This window comes from Tamandua tetradactyla, chromosome 5 (assembly GCF_023851605.1).
Source record: "Tamandua tetradactyla isolate mTamTet1 chromosome 5, mTamTet1.pri, whole genome shotgun sequence".
Lineage (NCBI taxonomy): Eukaryota > Metazoa > Chordata > Mammalia > Pilosa > Myrmecophagidae > Tamandua > Tamandua tetradactyla.
In genome coordinates, this window is record NC_135331.1 from 147,630,037 (window position 1) to 147,648,088 (window position 18,052).

Consider the following 18,052-nt stretch of genomic DNA (forward strand, 5'->3'; position numbering starts at 1 on the left):
GCCCAGGAACCGATTTTGGAAAAATCATAAGGAATGTATAGTTAACATGACCTTTGGACTTTTTCTCTTAAATATCAGATTCCAAAACAAATTTCGGCAAGTCCTGGATTCATGGTTAAAGGATCTGGTTAGTGACTGAAATGCAAATATTTGGGAAGGTTAAAAAATTATAATTGATTTAATAACATCCTTTTTGGCAGGCGGAATGAAGTGTAACACTCCCACATCAAATGTGCATTATGTCCATAAGATGTGTCTTGATTCCAACAGCATTCAAATGTGATAAAAGGTATTTCTGAGGAGACGTAGTGGTTTGGCTGATGCTGGAGCTGATTTTAAGCCTGACCTCGAGAAGCTCAGCCTACCTGTGCTAGGAGGCGGCTTTCAGAGCTGTGGTGGGTGGGGCAGATGGGTCACTCCATTTGTGAGGGTGACACATGGGTCCATTCAGCCTGAAGCCCAGCCAAGAAGCCTGGAGCCCCGATTTGGGGTAAACAGCTGAGCATCTTACTCAAAGAACTCTACATGAGTGCTGGAGGCGTCTGAGATGGGTCAGGATGGAAAAGAATCTCTGGAGAGTGTTTGGCCTCCCTGGTTTAGAGCACAGTTCATCTGTGTGTGTGTTAGGATGGGCTGAGGGGGGCTCCTTACATGTAGTATGGAGCTTAGCACATAATAGGAACTCAATGAATCAATAATAAATGACAATAGAATTGAATTCCCATTCTCTGTTCAAAACAGAAAAATAAAAGATAAAGTTTTAAGTAAAATATTAACAAAAATGTTATAAGAAAGAAAAGAAAAAACAGGATCAAATACAGTTAAAGGTGAAAGTAGACAAAATAGTAAGTAGTAAATGATAAATATTCTGCCATAGTTAAGAATCACCAAAGACCCTGTTCTAGTTTGCTAGCTGCCGGAATACAATATACCAGAAACAGAATGGCTTTTAAAAAAGGGGAATTTAATAAGTTTCTAATTTATAGTTCTAAGGCCAAGAAAATGTCCCAATTAAAACACGGTTTTAGAAATGTCCAATCTAAGGCATCCAGGGAAAGTTACCTTGGTTCAAGAAGGCCGATGAAGTTCAGGGTTTCTCTCTCAAGTGAGAAGGCACATGGCGAACACAGAGTTTCTCACTCATCTGGAAAGGCACATGGTGAACATGGTCAGGGTTCCTCTCTCATCATGAAGGGCACATGGCGGACACGGCGTCATCTGCTAGCTTCTTCTCCTGGCTTCCTGTTTCATGAAGCTCCCTGGGACGCATTTTCCTTCTTCATCTCCAAAGGTCGCTGGCTCATGGACTCTGCTTCTCGTGGCTGTGTCGTTCTGCTCTGCTCTCTCTGAATCGCTCTCATTCTCCAAAATGTTTCCACTTTTATAAGACTTCAGAAACTAATCAAGACCCACCCAAATGGGTGGAGACATGTCGTCACCTAATTCAGTTTAACAACCACTCTTGACTAAATCACATCATCCAGGGAGATGATCTGATTACAGTTTCAAACATACAGTATTGAGTAGGGATTTTTCTGCCTTTACAAAATGGGATTTTGATTAAAACATGGCTTTTCTAGGGAACATACATCTTTTCAAACCAGCACAGACCCGAAAAGGCTAAAAGTACATTGCAAATTATAGAAACCAATCAGGGGTAGGGGTGGTCCCTGGCCAGACATCCTGGGCAGAGTGCAGCCAGGGGGACTGATTGCAGGCCTGTGGAGAGCTTTGGTTGGGTGGGACCTGGGCACCAGACCTCCACTCAAGCGGTGCCGTTAAGGCAGGGAACGAACCTCTGCTGCCCTCACGTCCCTGACCCACCCTTCTGCAGTCGGCTCAGATAACCTCCAAGCATCATAGGGCGTCCTGGCGGTACCAGGCACAGCACAGTGAACAAATACCATCCCCTATTCTCCTGGAGTTAATGTTCTAGTAGAAGAGTAAGAAGACAAGATAAGAACAATGTGGGTATGTGTTTTAGTTTGCTGAAGCTGCCAGAATGCAGTATACCAGAAATGGAATGGCTTTTTAAAAGGGAATTTATTAAGTTGCAAGTTTACAGGTCTAAGGTTGTGAAAATATCCAAACTAAGGCATTCAGATAAAGATACCTTGGTTCAAGACAGGCCGATGGGTCTGGAACCCCTGTCAGCTGGGAAGGCGCACGGCTGGCATCTGCTGGGGCCTTTGCCTTCTTGTTTCAAAGGACTTCCAGAGGGGCATTTTCCTCCTGCATCTCCAAAGGTGTCTGTCTATGTCAGCACTGAAATGGTTCCCTCTTAAAAGGTTTCCTCTTAAAGGGCTCCAGTAAGAAGCCCACCTTGAATGGGTGGAGACACATCTATCTCCATGGAAACCCCTAATCAAAAGTTCTCACCCACAGTTTAGTGGGTCACATCTCCATGGAAACAATCAAAAGGATCCCACCCAGCAATATTGAATGAGGATGAAAGAACATGGCTCTTCTGGGGTACACGATAGCTTCAAACCGGCGCAGTATGTTAGATAAAGCAGGGGATGGGGATGTGAAATGTTGGGAGACACTTTAGAGGAACAGGAGGCAGTGCCTCTTGCTCTGAGGAGGGTGCACGATGACCTCTGTTCCAGGCTTCCCTGTGTCACTTCTCTGATCCTTCACTCTTGAGGATCACTCTCCCTTTCTAGCTAGTTCCTCACTGCCACATTAGCCCAGGTCGGGTTCCCTTAATTCTGCAGGCTCAGTTTAATTCAAATCACCCTGTCTGGAATGCAACAAGGCAACATGAGCTATACATAAGGCAGTGTAACAGAGGCTTCAGTGACCGCTGGCTTCTGCTCAGACAGGCCTCCCTTGTCATAGTATCTACAGTAGCTGTGTCCCCTTTCACCCCCGCTGGTTTCCTCAATCCCCTCAACCTGTTTATTCTGTAATAGTTCTACCCGCCTTTTGATTGTACATGCATTCACATGTCGTCTGAACCTCTAGAGCAATGCTTCTCAAACTTTAGTGTGCACGTGAAATCACCTGGGGAGCTCGTTAAAAGGCAGAATCTGATAAGGGGGAAGACTGAGAGCCTACATTTCTAACAAGCTCATAGGTGTCCCCGATGCTACCGGCCCCAGGATCGCATTTCAGGTATCGTCTCAAATGCAAGCTCTGAAGAGTGGGATTTTTATCTATCTTGTTCGTCACCCAAATTCCAGCACCTGACACGGTGCCTGCAAAGAGGCAGTGATAAACATTTAGGAAATGAAGGAATGAATTCTTCAGGGATCAAAATATCCCGCCTTTAAGAGAAAAGGCATTTATGTAGATCTATACACTCTAATACAAGTGATTAAACAAAGATGTGCCATACGAGCGATGTGGAGCTGAGAGACCAAAGGCCTCTAGAAAGGGTGTGCAAGGCTGGCAGAGGTGGAGAAGGGAGAGAGACCCTTCTGGGAGTGGGACAGGTCAGATGAATGGAGTGGAAAGGTGTGAGGCCTGTCAGGGAGAGGCAACTGGTTTGAGACGCGACTGGTTTGGAACAGTGAGTTTTCTTCTTTCTTTCCTTTCTTTTGTTTTCCCCTGTCGGGCTCCTGGGCAGCTCTCTTGGCATAGAGGAAGCTGCTTTTGTAGGGTGGCTGTGCGCTGACTCAGTAGAATTCCCTGCGCCATGCCCCTGGGAATTCCCTAGGAAGGCTCCCCTCACCCCAGGGCTGTTTTGGGGGTGCTGCATGCAGCTGTCCTGGCTCAGCATCTGTTATTCATCAGGCCACCCTGAGCTTTCTCAGCGTGCCCTCTGTGTTTTACCTGTTTACAACCCAAAGGTCTGCACGTCTCTAAACATCTCGTTTCCCCCATCAGAGGCGCTCAGTCTCCTTGTATGTCAGTTCCCTTTCCTGAATCGCAGGGAGTTTTATGTGAACACACGGTCAGCAAAACTGTAGTATGTCCTCATCTGAGCTATCTGTTTCCCACCCAATCCAAAGTAGTTTATGGAAGGGTATCTGCCTTTTCACCCACGATGTGCATGAAATGCTGCAGGACCTAGAAACTACTTTGTTTAAAAAAAAAAGCACACAGGTAAGAGTTCCAACATTAATCTATCAAAACATGTATATTTAAATACTGCTTTTTGAATTACATGTCTGTTTTGTTCTTCTGTATTCTGAAGCTCCTACTCTGGGCACCCTGTGGAGAGAGCTGGGGGTGGTGGCTGGGGAGGCTGATGAGACCCTCCCTCCCCTCCCCACCCCACGGACCTGCGAGCTGCTCTTGGATCAGAGGGGAACTGGGGGGAGTGGCGCCGGCTGCTCCACTGACACTGCCTCTTAGGCTCTCCATTGACTCAATTTTTTGCTCAGAAAATGCTGCCTCATCCCTAATAGCTCCTCAATCAGGAAAGTATTATTTTCAGATGTTTTAAATTTGTGCCGTAAGAAACATATGCCCTGCCATGTGGTGCACAATAGGAGCTAGTTAGGGCCAAAGTGGAAACCAGGATTGGGAATTCTCTTTTTTCCCCTGCTTTTGAAGTTAGACCCTGCAGTCCAGGTTTCCCCAACTGGCAGGCTATGCCGTGCATCATAGAGAAGCTGTGTACCCAAAACGAGCAACTGCAAGCCCCTGTCTCTCCTGGCAATGCATCCAACTCGAAGTAATGCCACAGTGTTGCTACAGCCGCATCTGGAAGTCAGGTCACAGACAACCTTGAAAATGCTCTCAAGCTCTATACATCATGATACAGCAGGTTACAATATATCCATCTATCAAGATAGCTGCACTAAAGCAGCACGTGAAAATTTGATTGGTGTAATTTTAACCATTAACTTTGAAAGTAAAGCTCTTAGATTTATAGTAATCACTTTGGTGGGCTTTCATGTTTAATCTGAAAAAGAAATGAAAGGAACAGTAGAGTATGAAAAACAGCATTGGCTTATCAGTCACTGTATCCCTCAGCAGGTGGCCCTACTTTGAGGCTCTACTTTGTGTGATCTCCAGAGCCCTGCTCGGCAGGGGAGAGATGTGTAAGGTGGGGCACTTGTCACAAGAAGCTTCTGGTCCAAGCGACACTTCTTGCCAGCCTTTTTTCCTTTCCATGGGGCTTGTTTTCCACATATTGAGCTGCTCCACGTGCCAGCTGTTTTAGTTCCCTAGGGCTGCCATACAAAGTACCACAGATTGGGTGGCTGAAAAGAACAGAAATTCAGACTAGCACTCTAAAATCAAGGATTTGGCAGGGCCACCCTTCCCCTGAAGCCTGTGGGGAAGATTCTGCTCCATGCCTCTCTCGTGGCTTGCTGGCAGTACAGCAAAAGATCAGAGAAAGCTCCTCAGCGGTCCTGGCACCCGAGTTCCATTTGCGAACTTTACCTGAAGCGTGTCACAAGCTGTCTGTTATGGTGGGAATGGTCAGCTTCTGTCCCCGTGGTTCTGGGCTGGCAGTGAGCTCATATCAGACCTGCCTCTCCTGGAGTCCGTGGGCACGGAGCCATGTACCTCAAGCCTGATGCCGGCTCTAGTCAGCAGAAAGCTCAGCCTCTAAGCTCTGCCCTTACAGAATACCCCACTGGGTTCCTATTTCCAGTCTGAGAGGTCTCTCCACCCTCAGCTGCATTTGTAGTGCAACGTGGCTGGTGGCTTTTAAGTCCAAGGAACAGCTGCTCTTTCCCAGCTCCGGTTCTCAGCCCAGCCCTTTTCAGGTAATATGGGTGCCCTCTTCCCCTCCCTGTCACCAGAGGTGACCATTCAAAACCTTATCATGACAGTCTTTGAACAGAAAAATACCCTTACAAAATATCAGAGGGAGGCTCGCTCTCAAATTGAGTTTGGGAAATGACGCTTTAGAGACGAGGGCAGCGCTGGATGGTGGAGGGCCCCTCAACACTCAGCAGGAGATGACGGATCACAGGAAGCCGTTGCTGGTTCTTAAGCAAGGACGTGACATGATGAAAAAAACAGACCGTTAGGGAAAGAATTCAGTGATGGCACCCAGGATGGATGAGATGAGGAAAGCAACTAGAGACAGGCAAGCTAGGGCAACACTGCAGTAATTCAAATTTAGGCCTTGGAATAGAAAAAAAAAAAAAAAAAAAAAAAGAGTGAAGCAAAGGAAGAAATAGAAAGACTTGGGCAGGGATGGGAGAACATGTAATAGAGAAAAATAGCCATCAGTAATGTTGACTTGATGATGAAACTTGATCTGATTGAGCATGGCTGGAGGGTTTGCTGCAGCCCACCTTCAGGAATGCAGGTTTAATCAATATTTAAAGCCCTGTGCTAAAAATAAGAGCTGCATACTGAGTATGGCCATATGCTATAAGACTGGAGATTTGTCTTTCCCAGTTTTCCTTTTCTTTGTGTCCTTCATTTCCGTGGCCTTGGGCTCTGGTTCCTAACCTCCCTGCATGAAGACATGAATCTGTCTGTGGCTCTGGTTGCAGGAACTAAGGGCTTAGCATTAGGAACAGGTAGAGAAGAGAAAGATCATACGCGTACACGTGGCTTGAACTGCAAATTGTCTTGATCATATACATTCATCAGGTGTGTGACTTTAACATGTAGTGTAAATTCTTTAAATCCCAGACTCCTCTTCTTTGAAAAGTGAAATGAAATGAAAACTAATTTCAGACTGAGTTATGGAAAAAGTAGTGCTCAAGACTGAATCCACCAAAGCCTTATGTTTTTGGACAGTCAGACAATTCTGTAGATGTGTTGGTATCTAATCGAGGCTTGTCGGCCTTCATATCAAATGACATTGTGGTTTCTGACATTTCATTATTCTGAAGCAGCAAGAAGGATTCTTGATGTTCTCTCAGCTGTTTTTAAATGTCTTTCCTGACACTTCCTGGACAATGTTCTGTCAGAGTGCAGCGACCGACCCTCGTGGACCTCCAGCCTCAGCTTTAGTTTGAAAGGCAAAGCTCTGCGAAGCTAGTCTTCTTTGAAAATACAGGCCACTGCCTAGGATGCTTTGAGGTATTGCGTTACCTTCTGAGGCTATAAAAGCGCTTGAGTGGAAAACGTAGATCAGTCTCAAAGAGTCGGCTGTTCGTTGATAGCCAATTTCTCCGTGCAATTTCTATCCTGTTCTTTACTGCTAGACCAGCATGAGGTCAGTGAGCAAAAAAAGCTAAGTTTTGCCTCTTGGCAGCTTTTTCGGCTTCTGTTGGGGCCTTGGTACTCTGCTGATCAGAGGCTGGTGGGAATGGTAATGACTGGTGCTGGTTCCCAGAGTGGAGAAGCAACAATTGATTAGAACGTGGAGGGCTCTGTGTAAATGTTATAAATTGCATTGTTGGGCTAGTGCAAAGTTACAAAAATAATATACATCCTGTGGAGATGGAAAAACCGAGGAGGAGGAGGGGAGGGGATGAATAAGCAACTGGAACGAGAAATAGAAGAAACCATTCTGAATCAGCTGGTGCTTATTTTCCCCTGTAGAACTCATCTGACTTGATCTTACATTTCAATTTTTTTAGTGTTGGATTATAGGTACATGGCCATTTGAAAACAGTTATTGGCTAGAGTTTTCATTCAAGACAGCAGAATGAAACAATGTGAGCACATATTCTTATTGTTCTACGTTAAAATGCTAAATCTGAGATATCCAGTCAACCCCTTTGAAAGATAGAATAGAATGACTGGAAGAGATAAAAGCAAACTTCCAAGAGGCAGAGTTTAAACCAACAACTCCCTTCACCTGGGCAATTATTTCAGGGCACGCGACAAGGTTTCTCATTAAGAACTAGCATCATTAAAAAGTACTTAGTATGAGGAAATTAAACAAGAAAGAAGGAAGGGAAAGCAGGGGCTGTGGGTGGTGGAAAATATTTTTAAGTTTTTCTAATTATTCACTTCATTTCCTGGAAAGGATTGGCTACCCCACTGGTGGGTTGGTTTCATTTAATATTTACCTCAAAGTACAATTTTATTGCCTCAGTTGTATTAACAGAGTCAAATTTTCAGAGGAAAAGTGAACAAATATTGGAAAAATTGGGGTTTTCTCTTTATCAGCAACCATGGTAAAGGGAGAAGACAGTGTCTAATTTTTCTCATCACGTTTTCTGAGCAGTGAGCGTTTACCTTGAATAGGCAATACAAGCCAAACAAACAAACAAACAAACAGGAAAAGCAAATAGGCCTAGAGAGTCAGTTCAGGTAACATGTTTGTTTGTTTTTTTCTTTTTTAGATTGGTGGCTTGAGGTTTCTGTAGGAAATAAATTACATCCTCTGTACTTGACATCAGGTGGTGGAAAATCACCTAACTCCCACCCCCATGAATCCCTGCATTTATTTTCATGTTTCTTCTTAGTGCAGGCTGTATGCATTAGACAGAAGTGACGACTCTTTCTTAAAGAACAACCCCAGTGGCACTTTGGGGTGGGAAAGGGGAAATTTCCATCTGACCTTTCAGCACATCCCTTTTCTGAAAATGACTTTTTCAATGTGAGAATATCTGATGTGGGTGCAGCTGACTGAAGTTATTCTTATTTTTAGTCTTTTGCCGTGAACCCAAACTTAAAAGAGAAACGGTTGGACCGTCTGAACTGTCACTGAGGCTTGATTATGATCATCATATCACTGGCTGGACCTTGTTTTCTGCGAGTGGAGACAATACCTGACTCTTACTATCAGGAAAATTCATAAGGCACTTTGCGTTCCTGGGCGGTGGATGGCATGTGTCTTCAGTTCTGGATATCGCTAGCGCTCTCCTACACTCCTACTTCTCGACTGTGTACAGGGGTTTTGGATTTAGAAACTCGTGCCCCCCAATTGCAGTCTGGTAGAATATATTTAACCTTTCTAGAAAAGTCTTCACATAGCAAATACAAGTCATTTTGAATTTGGTTTAAAATATATTATTCTACCAACCATTAAACTTTAAGGGCTGGACAAAATTAAGTACTACTAACAAGAAAACATCAGAACTAGGCAGGAGAAGGCTGTGATCTAAAACCCTGCTTGCTGTGTCTTTATCTCAAATGGAAACCCCCGTACTCCACTATCCTAGAATGGTATACTAAAATCCTATCTACCTTTGACATAATATTCTACCATAACAATGAGATGCTCTAATTCTGGAACTCAAATCAGTTGATGTGTGAATAACACTCTATTTTATTTGTCTATAAAAGCCAATTAATTGCCTCTGGCCTGAAAGACTGGGCTCAGTCTTTGGGGGAAGCAGCATAGACCAGGTGGAGCCACTAAAAGTGGTGATTTGGGCAGTTTGGTACAGATGTTCTGATTGTGCAGGGGCTGGAAAATCAGAGTGACATATACAATGGGCCTAATTTATTACCTTTGACATTATGGAGACTTTATGAAGAAATAGGCAAGATCAGTGTGCTTCTCAAACCTAAATATGCTTATGGATCATTTGAGTGAGGATATTTTTAAAGTTCAGATTCAGATTCAGTAAGTTGGGGTAGGACTTGAGATTTTGCTTTTCTAATAAGCTCCTAAGAGTTGCCAAAACTATACTTTAAGTAACAAGGGTATGGTTGCTACTAGGAGATCTCTGGTATAGGAAGAGAAAGTGTGGATCAAGGGGTGAAAAGTTGGGGCTAAAGAAGGGCAGGGGGCTTTCTGGATTTTCAAAAAATGGGTCCAGTGCCAGATGAGCCAAGGGAACTGGTGGGGCAGGAGTGGGCCACGTGGTCCCCTAAGGCATTGTTCCAGGGAAGCAAAGCTGCGTTTGACCAACTTCTGTGGGGTAAGTCTTCAGTGTAGGCTTCCTGATTGGCCCCTCCTGGTCCTCAAAGGGTTTTCTGTGGGTGGAATAGGCTCTACTAACCCATAGCACTGATGGAGAACACTGATGTTGATGTTGAAAATCTTCCTGCATGTACAGGGTATTAAGTAAGAGAAGAACTCTTGAAGTCATCAGATCTGGGTTCAAGTCCCATTTCCACCAGTTATGAGCTCTTTCAGGCAAGGTGACCCTCTGCAAAACTCAGTTTTCTTATTAGTGAAACAGGTTTAACCAGCTAATTATCCAAATATCCTAAGCATTGTCCTGGGTTATGGCATGTCAACTATAGAGTTGATTTCCCACTTGCAGGCACTAGTCTAATCCTTACACCGATAATGCCTATTTTCTTTCATCAATATATTCTCTTGCATCCTGTACTTGCATTTCTGGCTTCATTATATCCACAATAACACTCCTTGCTGAGCAAATGAATATGGCATATGGATCTGTTTCTAATCTTTCCAGAAAGGCCCTAGGATGAGAAAGAGCTTGGCGTATTTCAAAGACAGACAGACATCTGAAGAGGTTGGAGCAGGGTAGATGAGAAAGAGTGTTTCAGGGCAAGATCTAGAGATAGGCACAGACCAGGTCACGTAGGGTTATGTAAGTCACAGAAAGTGTTTGAATTTCATTAAAGCAGCAGAGATGCAAATGAGATCATTTGAGATTATTTAGGTATATCATTATTAAGTGAAAGTAGTAATTATAGATGTGGTAGACAGAATAATGGTCCCGCCAAAGAAGTTCCCATCCTAATCCACAGAACTTGTGAACGTTTCACTTACATGGTGAAAGGGACTTTGTGGAGGTGATTAAATTGAACATCTCGAGATGTGATCACAAGGGTCCTTATAAGAGGGAGGCAGAAGAATCAATGTAGGAGAAGACCATGAGATGACAGAGGCAGAGACTGGAATAATGTGGCCACACACCAAGGGATGAAGGCAGTTTCTAGAAGCTGAAAAGGGCAAGGAAATGGATTCTCTTCCTGGTGGCTCCAGAAGTCTCCAACCCTACGATTGGAGGGTTGATTTTAGCCCCTTCAGCCTCAGTTTGGACTTAAAACCTCCAGAACTTTAAGTTAATAAATTTGTGGTTTAAGCCACTAAGTTTGTGATAATTTCATACTTTAGTGATAAAAAACTAAGACAATACCTAAAATTTACTGAAGGCTTATCCGGTGTCAGGCAAGGTGCTAAGGGTTTTCTATGTGTTCACATTTAGCCCTCACATTAACCATTTGAGGAGGTGACTGAGACAGGTGAGGCTGAGGACGAGAATTAAAATGCCTAACGTCATCCAGATGGTGATCACCGGGAAGCACCATCCCACCGCACTGTGCCCTCCTCTGCCTATTTCTATTCCATTGTTTCTATACAGATTTGCTTAACCGGTGATGGCTACCGCTGGGTCTGGTAATTTGAGGCTGCTGGTCACCCTGGCTCCCACCCAGCAGTGGATGTGGACAGTGAACCAGCAGCAGGCAAGGGCTCTCCTGACAGTCCTGGGTAGAGAAGAAAGATCATCTTTTCACACGTACCGTGCTGTCATTTTCCCCATCTGCATATCTCTCCATCTGCACGTGTCCAAGTTCGTATATCTTCTTTATGCCTCTAACCTTCCTTCCCTCAGGCCACAGTGAATCACTGCTTTTCATTAGGTGGCGTAATTAATCCATCTGCCCCGTGGTGCCTCGGGGCAGTATCCCCTTACCAGCCACATCTGTCCCTGCAAATCTGCAGCAAGCAGGACTGACCTCTTGGGAATCTCAAACACTGGGAGTGACTTGTTTTTCATGTCAGCACACACGTCTCCCATTCTCCCTGGGGTAGCTGCCTTTATATGGGTTAACAGGGAGACTCAATATTCCTGCACCTTGGGGGATGGTTTTGAAGGGCAATCCTATTGACAGGCTTCCTGGGGTGGATGAAAGATGACAACAGGTATGAATTTTACACGTCAGATCAAGTGTCTCTTTTATAACACGTTGTCCTTAGAGTTTTACAGCGCTCATGAATGCACTAATGCAGGAAATTGTGGAGATCAGTTACCAGTGGGAAGGAGGCCCAGGTTTCTGATTCTGCAGGCTCCATGCTTCATTCACAAGGTTGAAAGAGCCACTCTCTAAATTCAAAGGAAAGCAGCTGCCACAGAGAACTCAAATGGCAAATCTAAGACCCCACTTGGAGTTGTCAGAAGACAGCAGGATCAAACTTCTCTCCTGGTCCCCAACTTATGATAACTATTGCTATTGTCTGGCTCTTAGGAATCGGCATATGAGGATATTTCATCATCAGACTCAAAACAATGAGGATAAAAATAATCACTGCAAACCCAAGGCGTGTTATTTAGGCAATGCAGGCATCGTTTCTGAAAAGTGTCAGAGTACATAATACCCATTGTCCTCTTAGTAATTGCCTTGGTCCCCAAGTGTCCCAGTGGGGAAGGGGCTTAATGATCTTTGGCTCCCTAGAAAAAAAAGGAACTGAAACAAAATATCTAGTTTGCTGAATTTAACCAGAATGATCACAGTACTAAAAATCCTAGAGTTATATAGGAAAGAGTATCTATGACTGGTGGGAGAGAGCTTCTATTATTATAAGTCATATAAATATGGAAATAGTACTTAGTGTTATCAAAATATATAACAAACACGCGGCTTCATTCAGCAAATATTAGCTGAGCACATACTATAAGCCAGCACTATTCCGGGCACTAAGATACAGCTGTGAACGTGAACAAATTCCTGCTTTCATAGTCTCAGTAGGGGCATAGGTAATAAACAAGAAAAATGTAGCGTGGCAAGTGCTTTGCAAAGAGTTAATACCCGGTGGGATGAGAGAGAGTGCCTGGAGGTGGTCAAGGAAGGCTTCCTTAGGAGGTGACCTTGAAGCTGATATCTAAATGTTAAGGAAGAGCCAAGTTTGCAAAGTTGAGAGGAAGAGCATTCCAGGTAGAGAAACAGCTTCCATGCCCTAAAATGTGAATGAGCATGGGGTATTTCAGGGACAGGACAAACGACATGGTTTAAGCACGGTAGATGAGAAATGTGAAACGACATGAAATTTGAGAGGCAGACGTGGGCCAGATCGTCTACTGTTATGTAAGCCATAGAAAGGATTTGAATTTTATTATGAATATGGTGGGAAGTTACTGGAGGGGCTGAAGCATGAACATATGATCAAATGAGTATAGCATTTTGTAAACTATTTTGATATAATTTCAAATGTACAGAAAAGCTGCAAGAATAGCACAAGGAACTTTTATCCACCTTTTACCCAGATTTACCAGTTGCTTACATTTTGCCCCATTTGTTTACTTTTATTTCTCTCCGTATATATATATATATATTCTAATATAAATGCATATTTCACCAAACCATTTGAGAGTAAAATGGAGAAATGATACCCCTTTACCAGGAAATATTTTAATAATCTATTTCCTAAGAACAAAGGCATTCTCTTTACATAACTGCAATACCCTTGTCAAAATTAAGGAAATTTGATATTTATATGTTACTGTTATTCTGATCTATTACCCATATTGTAATTTCATCAGTTGTCCCAAAAATTCCTTTATAGTTATTTTTTCCAGGTCCATTCCAATCCAGGATCACATATTACATGTATTTGTCAATGCATCTTTGGGCTTCTTCAATCTGGAATCTCAGGCTTTCTTCGTATTTCTTGACCTTGACATTTTTGAATAGCACAGGCTAGTTATTTTGTAGAATGTCCCTGAATTTGGGCCTCCCTGAATTTTCTTCATGATTATATTCAAATTGTGTGTTTTGGGCAGAAATATCACAGAAGCGTTGTTTTGCCCATCTCAGTGCATCATATCAAGAGACGTATAGTTGGACTTTTCCCATACTCACGATACCAGGTTTGATCACTTGTTTAAGGTGATATGCCCCAGATATCTTCTCTGTAAAATTACTGTTTTTCCCCTGATAACTACTAAGTAATCTGTGGGGAGTTTCTTTGAGACTATGTAAATCTCCTGTTGCTTATTCAACTTTAACCCACTACTTTTAGCATACGTTAATGGATTTTTAAATCATCACTGCTTCTATATTTATTACTTGGAATTCAACTGCAAGGAAGAGCTTTCCTTTCTCCCATTTATTGTGTTTTTTAAAAGAGAAATGATAATAGGGAGGCAAGAATGAAGCAATGAAGTTTTGAAGTGCTCCATACAAAAAGTGATGATGGTTTTTTTTGGAGTGTCATAGTAAAGGATTGGAGAGAAATGGATAGATTCAGGTTATGTTTTAGAGGTGAAGTTGAGAGATTCTGGATGATTTGGACATGATGGTGATGCAAAGAAAGTTACTGAGGTTAATTCCTAAATTTTTGTCATGTCATGGCCCCGTCTAATAGTATCAATGAGTGGTGACATTATGGTACTATTTACTTACTGAGCTGGAAAAAACTGGCAGAGGAACTTTGGGTGGGTGGGGGGGGTAATAAAAAATTTTGATTGGCCATAAAAAGTTTGAGATGTTTGTTTAAAATTCATCTAACAATACCGAATAGTCTACATAATTGATTCAAGGGAGAGAGAGTGACTGGAAATTGATGATGTTTAAAGCCATGACACTAGTTGAGGCTGTTAGAGAATAGACACGGGGTGGAAACAAAGGGGTCAGAGCATGAACCCTGGGCCACTAACATTTTCTTTAACTTTTTAAATTGTATAATTTAACATGTATATAAAGCAAAGAAAGAAAAAAGCTATAGTTTTCAAAGCACTGTTCAACAAGTAGTCACAGGACAGATTGTTTTTACAACTGTCTGGTAGGTTGGAAGTTGCTTCAAAATAAAAAGTTTAAGGAACAAAATAAAAAAGAGTATACTCGTGTGCTGATGGTAAGTGTAATGATGGAGAGAGGGAAAGGGATAATACTGAAGGGAAAGAAGGAATAATCAGAGGGACAATGTCCTTGAGAAGGACCAGGGGTGAGAGGGAGGGGCGGTTGGTCTTTGGAACGTGAGGCGCTTGACCCTTAGTGAGAGGAGAGAGATTTCAGAGCACGTAGGGATGTTGTGGTGATGGCATGATGAGGGGGAACGTCTTGTTTGCTTCTATTTACTTGATGATGAGTGCGGCTTAGTCATCGCTGAAACCTGGTGATGGTGTAGAGGTTTTGAGAAGAGGGTAAGTGTGGAATAGTCATTTTGAAGAATGGGAAAACCAACAGACTTGGGGAGTAGGGTCAGATGATCAGGCAGTGTTGAGGGCCAGCTTGAGGTTTGTTGCCATGGATTAGAGTGAAACCAGTCAGGAAAGTGGTGTGGAAAAGAAAGTTATAAGATGATACCTTATATATATATAACACGTATCACACCTGATTTGAAAGCCCGTCTCACCTGCAATAGCTTGTGCAGCCATCAACACAACCTCGGGGCATGGGAACGCGGCCTTCATGACACCTCCCCTTCATCAACGTGCAAACTGTTGCTTAAAGAGATTAAATGTCTGCAATGATACATCATCTTACTCCAAAATCTGTGTTTGCTCCATCACACCAGCATCTTTGGAAGTGCAATTGCACTAACATATAAGGTATAACTCAAGTCCATAGCTGTATCTGTTCTTAAAAGATTCTACAGATGGAGCTGTAGCAAAATATGGCTGAAGGGCTTTTTGACAGTGACTCATGATAGGATAATTGTTCCAGAGGCTATTATGAGCACGCCTGGAAGGAAAATATGGTTGATAAGTGTGGGTGATAAATGGTGCTAGTAGAGTAATGTCGTTAAGAGGGTAGACTTTGGAATCAGGCATATGTAAGTTCAAAGCCTGACCCTACCAGCTCCTGGCTTTGTGACTTCAGACAAGCTTTTTAACCTCCTAAACTCAGTTTACTCATCTGTAAAATGGCTTGCATAACACTACCCTTCCTCATTGGGTTGTACGGAGATTAACTAAAATAATTTACATAAAGAGTTTTTATAGCACAATGCCTGGTATACAGTCAGAACTTATTTAAGCTATCTTTTACCATCAGTATTATGAGTGGAAACTAAAAATGTGATATGAAAATGGGCTGCTGTAAATTGTATCAATAGATATTACAAGGTGTCATATCAACACATTTCTCCAAAGTGGGTTGATAAAGGAATTAACATAATTCTCTATGTATGAACCCAATATTACTTAGCAGTAACTGAGAAAAAGCATGTTAGGATAGAAAATTAATTGACGAGCCAGCAGATTTGGCCCATAAACTAAACATCTTGTTACTGGTTAAAAAGTAAAAACAAACAAAACAAAAACCAAAACTTTCTAGACCGTATGCATATTTATTTATGTATATAAATATCTCATTTAAAATGTATACAGGAAACATAAGCAAATATGTAACTCTGAAAATGTGAAAAATGAAGAAAATAGCAGAGCTAACATGTTGGGTCAGCAACGGAAATGAGTCTGCTTTTACCCTGTGGACACTTTACATCATAAGGGACTGAACAATTCTGGCAACATTTCAAAAGGCAAGGAGTTAGCTGCCTGCCTTGTCATCAGAAGTGCCCGAGCCTACCTATTTGTCAGTTTAGCCCATGGACCCTACACCCTCATACTGACTTTGTATCATGGTCATCTGAATTATTAAAATAAGGTAATAATGTGACATTCTGGTATTTCTGGTCCCTACACAGGCTGAATGCTGATTTATCCAGACCATGTGCTATGCGAAATCATAGAGGAAGCCTGCATAATTTACAGGAGAGGATTGCATATAAATCCTGTATTTTATGGAGCCTAATAACTTTTTGTAATTATGTATAATAATTCTGTTGAATTAAAAGAGTAGACTATGCCAAACTACTTGTAAGGCTATCGTACCTTTCCAGTCTGACTTTTGGGGGGTTAGTTACCTAGGAAACAGGATTTTCTGAGCTTAGTTCCCTATTAAGGAAGGCTCTGTGTAGCTCTCACCCATGTCTGTGCCTTGTAGGTATGTATGGAGCTTTAAAAGGCGTGATCCCCTGGCCTCATCTGTGATGTATGGAGTAGGAAGCTTCATGTTGGAGCCCAACTCTGGGTATGTAAAAGAATTCCACTGTGACTCTGATGCACATATGCATACTAAAGATCAAGAATTGCATCTAAGTCAAACCTCTCAAGTTTCATAAGCTACTATATAAATATATGTATATATACATATATACATAGATATATATGTATATTTCATTATAATATCTAGGATTATTCAATGCCTGCAAAGCTTCTGGTCATGAGATGTTGATTATGAAGTCAAAGTGTGGATTTTTCTTTTAGGTCATCAAGGTATTTCAGAAGTTGTCACAAAGCTCTTTATCAGATAAAAATGTTTTTAGTGGTAAGCAACAGAAAACTCATCTAAGTCACTTAAATAAATTGGTCTTCCTTACAAAATCCATCTGAGTCACTTAAATAAATAGGATCTTTTTCTTACAAAACTAAGAAGTCTGAACATTGGTGGCCCAGGACCAATACAGTAGCTCAGTAATGTCAACAAAAGCCTAATCTATTTTTCCTTCTCCCTCAGATATCCTTACCATGTTGGCTTAATACTTCATGACTGCAAAATGGCTGCCTTAGCTGCAGCCATTGAGTCCACATTCCAGGCAGGAGGAAGGAGCGGAAGAATGACAGTAGCCATGTCCTTATCAGCAAACAAAATCTTTGCTTATACCTCTTTGGCCAGAACTGTGTCATATGGCAATCTTTTGCTACTGGCGGCCTGGAAAAGTGACTTTTTAGCATTTTTGGCCTCCACACCATGGAGAAGAAACCAGGAGCAAAGAGGGTTAGGAATGGACAGCCAGCACTGCCATATTTTGTACATCTGTGTGCCTAACCTATTAACTTACTTCCCTGGCATCAAAGAAGTTATCTTAATACACCTTTCTGAATCATTCTGTTTCTCTTATTACTTTTACTACCATTGTTTTTATTAAAGAAGGCAGCAGCAGCCACAACTACCATCTATCGGCTACTTACCATGTGCCAGGCATTGTGCTGGCTAATTATTCTACCTTGCCTTTAATCCAGTTACAATATCCCTCTCTGCAAGGTGGACATCACTGTCCCTATTTCACAGCTAAGGACACTGAGGCTCAGAGAGACTTAGGAAGTGACCGAGTTAGGATTTGAACCAGGTCTATATGGCTCAAAAGCCTCTGCTCTTCCCAACACAGCCACTGCCCCTATTCCTAAATCAAAAATAGCCTTGAGTGATCCACGCACATGAAAGAACATAGCTTTTTCATAATCACTACACATGTTCTTTTTAGAAGGCTCAAAGCATTGCTTACTACCCCCTTACAACTCATTCA

General features: G+C 42.3%; 1 long non-coding RNA gene across 1 annotated transcript; it reads left to right on the top strand.

The window, feature by feature from the left end:
* The first annotated feature begins 2,400 nt into the window (after window positions 1–2,400).
* Window positions 2,401–17,621, top strand: LOC143682807 (uncharacterized). Its single transcript, XR_013175283.1, has 3 exons — window positions 2,401–2,498; window positions 16,690–16,776; window positions 17,263–17,621. It is a non-coding gene; the product is annotated as an uncharacterized LOC143682807 (long non-coding RNA).
* The last annotated feature ends 431 nt before the right edge of the window (window positions 17,622–18,052 follow it).